The 8,611-nt window shown below is 41.1% G+C and overlaps 1 pseudogene; it reads left to right on the forward strand.

The window, feature by feature from the left end:
* Positions 1-2,057: 2,057 nt before the first annotated feature.
* Positions 2,058-2,926, forward strand: LOC133065519 (etoposide-induced protein 2.4 homolog; annotated as a pseudogene).
* The last annotated feature ends 5,685 nt before the right edge of the window (positions 2,927-8,611 follow it).

Raw genomic sequence — 8,611 nt, forward strand, 5'->3', positions numbered from 1 at the left:
TATTCTAATTTCTCTTGTGATTTTATTTTTGGACCATGGTGTATTTAGAAGTGTGCTGTTTTAACTTAAAATATTAATATTTGAGATTTACCATAAATTTATCTGTTATCAATATTTAGTTTAATCTGTTTTAATCTGGGGAAAAACACTTCATATAATTTAATTTTTTCAATTTGCTAAGCTTTGTTTTATGCCTTAGAAAAATGTTCTGTTTGTGAATGTTCCAGGTGAACATATTTTAAAATGCATATTTGGCTGCTGTGGGTGGAGTGTTCTGTACATGTTAAGTGATATATTGTTAGGGTTGTTCAGGGCTTTTATATATATATATAATTGCACTCATTTTTTATGTGCTAGTTCTTCTGTTATTCTACTAATTACTGCAAGATAATGTTAAGCAGGAAGTTGGGTATGAGCAAGGAGGGGTGGCCTAGCCAAAAAAGATTCAAGCTGATTTCTAAACCCCACCCCAGACACGCCCCAGTGTGGCCCAGAAGAGCTCACAGATATGCTACAAAATAATCATAGAGATGCGTCCAACTCTGACGCATGCGCCCTAGATGCACAGTGGATACAAATAACTACAGGGGCTTCTCCAGCTCCCCCATATGAACCCTTGATGCACAGTTGTGTCCTCAGGTGACCTTAGACAGCAGGGAGCCAATTAAAGGTTCATAAATATTCTATACATGCATACATCTGACTATAACAGATTGAATTATGGAAAAGACATGCACAATAGAGCTGTGGTTATGTAATTTGCAGAAAAAGTGAAAGTCACTCAGTCGTGTCCGACTCTTTGCGACCCCATGGATTGTATAGTCCATGGAATTCTCTACTCACTAGAATGGGTAGCCTTTCCCTTCTCCTGGGGATCTTCCCAGCAGAGAGATTAAACCCAGGTCTCCCGCATTGCAGGTGAATTCTTTACCAACTCAGCCACAAGGGAATTCCAAGATTACTGGAGTGGGTAGCCTATCCCTTCTCCAGCGGATCCTCCCTACCAAGGCATCAAACTGGGATCTCCTGCATTGCAGACTGTCAATCAAAACTCTCAGTGCACGCCCACCTGGATGAACATCTCAAAGCTCTGTCTTGAAAAAAACCACATACCTCATCATTCTGACACCAGAGCCACTCTTCGCTTGGTCCACCTCTCTGCTGAGGTGTTTTTCCAGTTGTTTCATCAATAACCTTGTTTTTTGCCATGGGCAAGACCTCAGATTCTTCTTTGTATCCTTACTGAGAACAGAGGCCCACAGGGGAGGGTCTTTTTCAATGCTCCCTATATCCACTAATAAGTAACTGCATATATCATGATGGATTTGTCTATTTTGCTTTGCATTCTTTCAGTTTTGCAATTTTGAGAATTTTTTTCTTAGTTGCTTTCACTTTTAGTGTTATTTCATATTCATTGGAAATTTCTTTATCCTTGAATAACGATCTTCTGGACCTAGTACTTTTTGAATTAAAATCTATTTCTTCCCATATTAATATAAATATTCCAGCTTTTTAAAAAATTAGATTGGTATTTTTCCATCATTTCAGTTTCACTCATATATATCTTTATAATTAAAGTGGATTTCTTATAAATAACATATAGGTGGATTTTTTTCCAACCTGAAAATCTTTATCTTTTATTGGTGTGTTTAGACAGTATACCTGAGTGGAGTCATTGAGGCTCTTGATTCATATTTATCTAACTGCGAGTTGTTTTTCTGTCAGTCGCATCAGTTTTTGTCTTTTGTGTTCTTTTGGATTATTTTTAATTCCTTTTTTCTCCACAGTTGGCTTAATCTTTTTCTCTTTTAAAAATTGTAGGGGCTTCATGTGGTCTGGACATGCTGAGTGGAAATGACAGCGGCCTGAGCGGAAGCCAGAGTATCACTGCAGAATGGTGCTGAGGAGTCTAATGGAAGTTTGGTGGCCAAAGGCAAGGCTGGAGAAGGGTCTGGCCCAGTGGAACCATGGCAGCAAACCTGCTAGGTGCTTGGTGATAAAAGATGTGGAGACACTTCTATCTCCCTTGTATAGTTGATAGTTTGGGTGGTGAAGAGATGGCTGACAGGGTCAAAACCTTTCTGCAGAGCCTTCCCAGGGGAATCAAAGACTCCATCTGAGGAATTTCTATTAATACCATCTCAAAGCTAGATGCTTGAATTCAGCAAGAGAGAGAGAGGAACAGTGGAAAAAGAACAAGCAGGATCCTGGCTCAGAGGAGAGTCCAGAGTATAGTAAGGAAGCAGGAGTGTGAACCATGTATTGTCAGTAGAATTTTTCAGTGCTGTACTTAGAATAGTGGCATTGTTCTGGTTCACTCTCCTCTTGTTTTATCAAGTGTTTGTTCCTGTGCTTCAGTCAGTAATGGCCCAAATTACTGGTGGCCCATCAGAACAAGGGGATGTTTGTTTGCAGTTGGAATTCTTCCTCACATCAAATTTCAGAGTTCTTTGGGCACTACTCCTGTTTGTGTTTAGCAAAGCTGTGAATGCTATTTTGTTTCAGGATGTAGCTGAGCTCCCATTCCCTAGCATCAGCTGAATAATAGCTGATATGCTCTTCAGCCTTGTGCTGCAGGCTCTCTTCCTCCTCCAGAGGATGTTTGTGAGTCTCTTTCCCATCCATCTTGCTAGTCAGCTGGTTGGCCTCCTGTATATGTCTCTTCTCTACTCACTACACTGCTTTGAATATCATTGATTCAATAAAGGAACCGAAATGCACCAGTGATTGTCAAACAGAAATTGGCTTTACTACTTTGGATTCAGTTTGCCCTTGGTTTTCTCACAGCGATGAAGTCCTCTTACACAGTCAATGGATGCCTCTGGTCTATCCTCTTTCCTTTTTCATTATCAGCACCCATGAAGCAAAGATCTCTGAAAAGCATACCTTTTCCAATTGCACCTCTTCTCCTTGGTGGTTTTCTTAAGCAACAGAGTCCTCCATAAGATGGTCTACCTGCAGTCTGCCCTCAGTAGCTCCACTTCTGTAGAGAAGTCCCCCTCACCTCACCCATCTCCTGCAAACTGAAGCTGCTGCTGGTCCCTGGAGTCATCTGCCAGCCAGTGGAGATGGGTGGGATCAGAAGGACTCCATGGCAGTTCTTTATCTTGTTCACCTCCCCAACCAGGAAAGGCAGGACCCACTGTGCCCAGGGCCCTGTGCACATTCGCTTCTCTCTGAAGAATGAGGATTTTTGTCTCTGGTGCAGGTAAGGCAGAATCTTCCTGCATGGATTTTAAAGACCAGTGAAAAGTGAAAGGACCACAAGTTTTTCTGCAGCTCTTTTCTAGCATCTGCCAGCCCCACACCTGGACTGATTTCAGGACTTTTTCTCCCTGCACCATTTAACCTCTCACTTGTCTTTCCTGCCTTCACCCACCCTTGGATGAACGGATTTTTGTAATTCTAGCCGTTGTATTCTGTGGACCTGTTATTTTTGTCTTCTGTGAAGCACATATATTGGATGTGGGAGGTAAAAGAGACTGCTGTTTCAGATCACTCCCTTTATAGCCATCACTGTCTTGTTTTCTGTAACTTGGGTTAGATTTTGATTTCTTGCTCCACTGCAAAAAAAGAAAAAGAAAAAAAAATGAGACTGAAGCGATTGCACAGGATTAAAGATCTCACAGTCAGATCTGCTGGGTTTTGAGGAGTGATTTTCCTTCTTTGCCTCGAAAGAGAAAAAGACTTTCCCCCCACCCCCCGTTGTACATTTAAAGATCCTCCAACTGTAAAAGTGAAGAGTGAAAGTGTTAATCTCTCAGTTGGGTCTGACTCTTCACAACCCCATGGACTGTGGCCCACCAGGGATCCTCTGTCCATGGAATTTTCCAGCCTAGAATACTGGAGTGAGTAGCCATTTCCTTCTTCAGGGGATCTTCCTGACCCAGGGATTGAACCTAGGTCTCCTGCATTGCAGGTGGATTCTTTGCTGCAAATATAAGCAAATGTAATTTTAATTACATTTCCAAAATCTTTTTTGCCATATGCTGTTGTTGTTCAGTCACTAAATTGTGTCTGACTCTTTGCAACTCCATGGACTACAGAACACCAGGCTTCCCTGTCCTTTACTATCTCCCTGAGTTTGCTCAGACTCATGTCAATTGAGTTGGTGATGCCAGCCAACCATCTCATCTTCTGTCAGCCCTCCCTCTTGCCCTCTATCTTTCCCAGCATCAGGGTTTTTCCCCAGTGAGTCAGGTGGCTGAAGTACTGGAGTTTCATATTTAGCATCAGTCTTCCAATGAATATTCAGGATTGATTTCCTTTAGGATGGGCTGGTTTGATCTCCTTGCAGCCCAAAGGGACTCTCAAGAGTCTTCTTCAGCACCACAGCTTGAAATCATCAGTTCTACAGCACTCAGCCTTCTTTATGTGCAACTCTCACATCCATACCTGACTACTGAAAAATCACAGCTTTGCTTATGTGAACCTTTGTCTGCAAAGTGATGCCTCAGTTTTTTACCATGCTGCCTAGTTTTGTCATAGATTTTCTTCCAAGGAGCAAGCATCTTTTAATTTTATGGCTGCAGTCACCATCCACAGTGATTTTGGAGCACAAGAAAATAAAATCTGTCACTGTGTCCACTTTCCCCCAAAAAAAATTTGCCATGAAGTAATGAGACCAGATGCCATGATCTTTGTTTTTTGAATGTTGAGTTTTAAGTCAGTTTTTTCACTCTTCTCTTTTACTCTCATCAAGAGGCTTTTTAGTTCATCTTCGCTTTCTGCCATTAGAGCGATATCATCTGTGTATCTGAAATTTGTTATATTTCTGCAACCAATATTGATTCCAGCTTGTGATTCATCCATCTTGGCATTTTGCATGATGTACTCTGCATATAAGTTAAATAAGCAGTGTGACAGTATACAGCCTTGACTTACTCCTTTCCCAAATTTTGCCAAGTAAAGTAACATAATTAAGGGAGTAAAATTCATATTTACAAATCTTTCTCACATTCAAGGAGTGAGAATTACACAAGATTTGTCAACTAGTGTACAGAAATATGAAGTTTTCTTAGAATTTATTCTGTAGAGAATCTCACTATTACATAATCTTATTTCTGTCTTCCTATCATTTCAGTTTTTTTTTTTTTTTCTTTTCCTATTTTATACTTTTTTTCTCAACAGAGAAAACTCCCTGCAGAGAGTAAATAGTCATTGCTTTTTATATTTACTCCAGGGCAGAAAATTCCTATGTATTACTAATCTCTTAAAGTAATCACCATCTCCTAAGTTTCTCAATAACAATGACACTGGGTAGGTAATTCCCCAGGATGATCTATATAGTATCCAGATCCTAAATACATCATCTCAACAATGACCTTAGACAAATATCTTTTATTAGTTTCTTGGGGGTATTGTAATTGAGTACCACAGACTAGGTAGCTTAAACAACAAAAGTCTGTCACATAGTTCTAGAGACTAGGATCTCAAAATCAAAATGTCAGCAGTGTTTTTTTCTGTCAGAGAGCTGCGAGGGAAAAACCTATTCCATGCCTCTTCTTTACTTTGTGGTAGCCTTAGGCATTCCATGCCTTATAGATGATATTTCCCCTGTGTATTCATGTTATTTTCCTTCTCTGTATGCCTCTGTATCCGAAATCACACTTTTCATAAGGAAACCAGTCATAAAGGATTAAGGCCCACTAAAGCAATGGCATCCCACTCAAGTACTCTTGCCTGGAAAATCCCATGGACGGAGGAGCCTGGTAGGCTGCAGTCCATGGGGTCGCAAAGAGTCAGACATAACTGAGAGACTTCATTTTCACTTTTCACTTTTATGCATTGGAGAAAGAAATGGCAACCCACCCCAGTGTTCTTGTCTGGAGAATCCCAGGGATGGGGTCGCACAGAGTCAGACACGACTGAAGTGACTTAGCAGCAGTAGCATACAGATCTAATACAGAGTTAATTACTGCTATAAAGACCCTACCTGTAGATAAGCCAAAGCAAAAACAATATCCAGTTATGGATGTGACTGGTGATAGAGGCAAGGTCCGATGCTGTAAAGAGCAATATTGCATAGGAACCTGGAATGTTAGGTCCAAGAATCAAGGCAAATTGGAAGTGGTCAAACAGGAGATGGCAAGAGTGAATGTCAACATTCTCAGGAATCAGCAAACTAAAATGGACTGGAATGGGTGAATTTAACTCAGATGACCATTATATCTACTACTGTGGGCATGAATCCCTTAGAAGAAATGGAGTAGCCATCATGGTCAACAAAAGAGTCCGAAATGCAGTACTTGGATGTAATCTCAAAAATGACAGAATGATCTCTGTTCGTTTCCAAGGCAAACCATTCAATATCACGGTAGTCCAAGCCTATGCCCCAACCAGTAACGCTGAAGAAGCTTAAGTTGAACGGCTCTATGAAGACCTACAAGACCTTTTAGAACTAACACCCCAAAAAGATGTCCTTTTCATTATAGGGGACTGGAATGCAAAAGTAGGAAGTCAAGAAACACCTGGAGTAACAGGCAAATTTGGCCTTGGAGTACAGAATAAAGCAAGGCAAAGACTAATAGAGCTTTGCCAAGAGAACACACTGGTCACAGCAAACACCCTCTTCCAACAACACAAGAGAAGACTCTACATATGGACATCACCAAATGGTCAACACCGAAATCAGACTGATTATATTCTTTGCAGCCAAAGATGGAGAAGCTCTATACAGTCAGCAAAAACAAGACCAGGAGCTGACTGTGACTCAGATCATGAACTCCTTATTGCCAAATTCAAACTTAAACTGAAGAAAGTAGGGAAAACCACTAGACCATTCAGGTATGACCTAAATCAAATCCCTTATGACTATACAGTGGAAGTGAGACATAGATTCAAGGGATTAGATCTGATAGACAGAGTGCCTGATGAACTATGGGTGGAGGTTCATGACATTGTACAGGAGACAGGGATCAAGACCATCCCCGTGGAAACGATGCAAAAAGGAAAAATAGCTGTGAAAAGAAGAGAAGCGAAAAGCAAATGAGAAAAGGAAAGATATACCCATTTGAATGCAGATTTCCAAAGAATAGCCAGGAGAGATAAGAAAGCCTTCCTCAGTGATCAATGCAAAGAAATAGAGGAAGACAACAGAATGGGAAAGACTAGAGATCTCTTCCAGAAAATTAGAGATATCAAGGGAACATTTCAGGGAAAGATGGGTTCGATAAAGAACAGAAATGGTATAGACTGAGCAGAAGCAGAAGATATTAAGAAGAGGTGGCAAGAACACACAAAAGAACTGTACAAAAAAGATCTTCACGACCCAGATAATCACAATGGTGTGATCACTCACCTAGAGCCAGACATCCTGGAATGTGAAGTCAAGTGAGCCTTAGAAAGCATCACTACGAACAAAGCTAGTGGAGGCAATGGAATTCCAGCTGAGCTATTTCAAATCCTGAAAGATGATGCTGTGAAAGTGCTGCACTCAATATGCCAGCACATTTGGAAAACTCAGCAGTGGCCACAAGTCAGTTTTCATTCCAATCCCTAAGAAAGGCAATCCCAAAGAGTGCTCAAACTACCGCAAAATTGCACTCATCTCACACGCTAGTAAAGAAATGCTCAAAATTCTCCAAGCCAGGCTTCAGCAATACGTGAACTGAGAACTTCCAGATGTTCAAGCTGGTTTTAGAAAAGGCAGAGGAACCAGAGATCAAATTGCCAATATCTGCTGGATCATCAAAACAGCAAGAGAGTTCCAGAAAAACATCAATTTCTGCTTTATTGACTACGCCAAAGCCTTCAACTGTGTGGATCACAATAAACTGTGGAAAATTCGGAAGGAGATGGGAATACCAGACCACCTGACCTGCCTCTTGAGAAACCGGTATGCAGGTCAGGAAGCAACAGTTAGAACTGGCCATGGAACAACAGACTGGTTCCAAATAGGAAAAGGAGTACGTCAAGGCTGTATATTGTCACCCTGCTTATTTAACTTATATGCAGAGTACATCATGAGAAACACTGGGCTGGAGGAAACACAAGCTGGAATCAAGATTGCCAGGAGAAATATCAATAACCTCAGATATGCAGATGACACCACCCTTATGGCAGAGAGTGAAGAGGAACTAATAAGTCTCTTGATGAAAGTGAAAGAGGAGAGTGAAAAGTTGGCTTAAAGCTTAACATTTCAAAAAACTAAGATCATGGCATCTGGTCCCATCACCTCATGGAAAATAGATGGGGAAACAGTGGAAACAGTGTTAGACTTTGTTTTTTGGGGCTCCAAAATCACTGCGGATGGTGACTGCAGCCATGAAATTAAAAGACGCTTACTCCTTGGAAGGAAAGTTATGACCAACCTAGATAGCATATGAAAAGCAGAGACATTACTTTGCCAACAAAGATCCATCTGGTCAAGGCTATGGTTTTTCCAGTGGTCATGTATGAATGTGAGAGTTGGACTGTGAAGAAAGCTGAGTGCTGAAAAATTGATGCTTTTGAACTGTGGTGTTGGAGAAGACACTTGAGAGTCCCTTGGACTACAAGGAGATCCAACTAGTCCATCCTAAAGGAGATCAGTCCTGGGTTTTCATTGGACGGACTGATGCTGAAGCTGAAACTCCAGTACTTTGGCCACGTCATGCGAAGAGTTGACTCA

The sequence above is a fragment of the Dama dama genome, chromosome 11 (genome assembly GCF_033118175.1).
Source record: "Dama dama isolate Ldn47 chromosome 11, ASM3311817v1, whole genome shotgun sequence".
Classification (NCBI taxonomy): domain Eukaryota; kingdom Metazoa; phylum Chordata; class Mammalia; order Artiodactyla; family Cervidae; genus Dama; species Dama dama.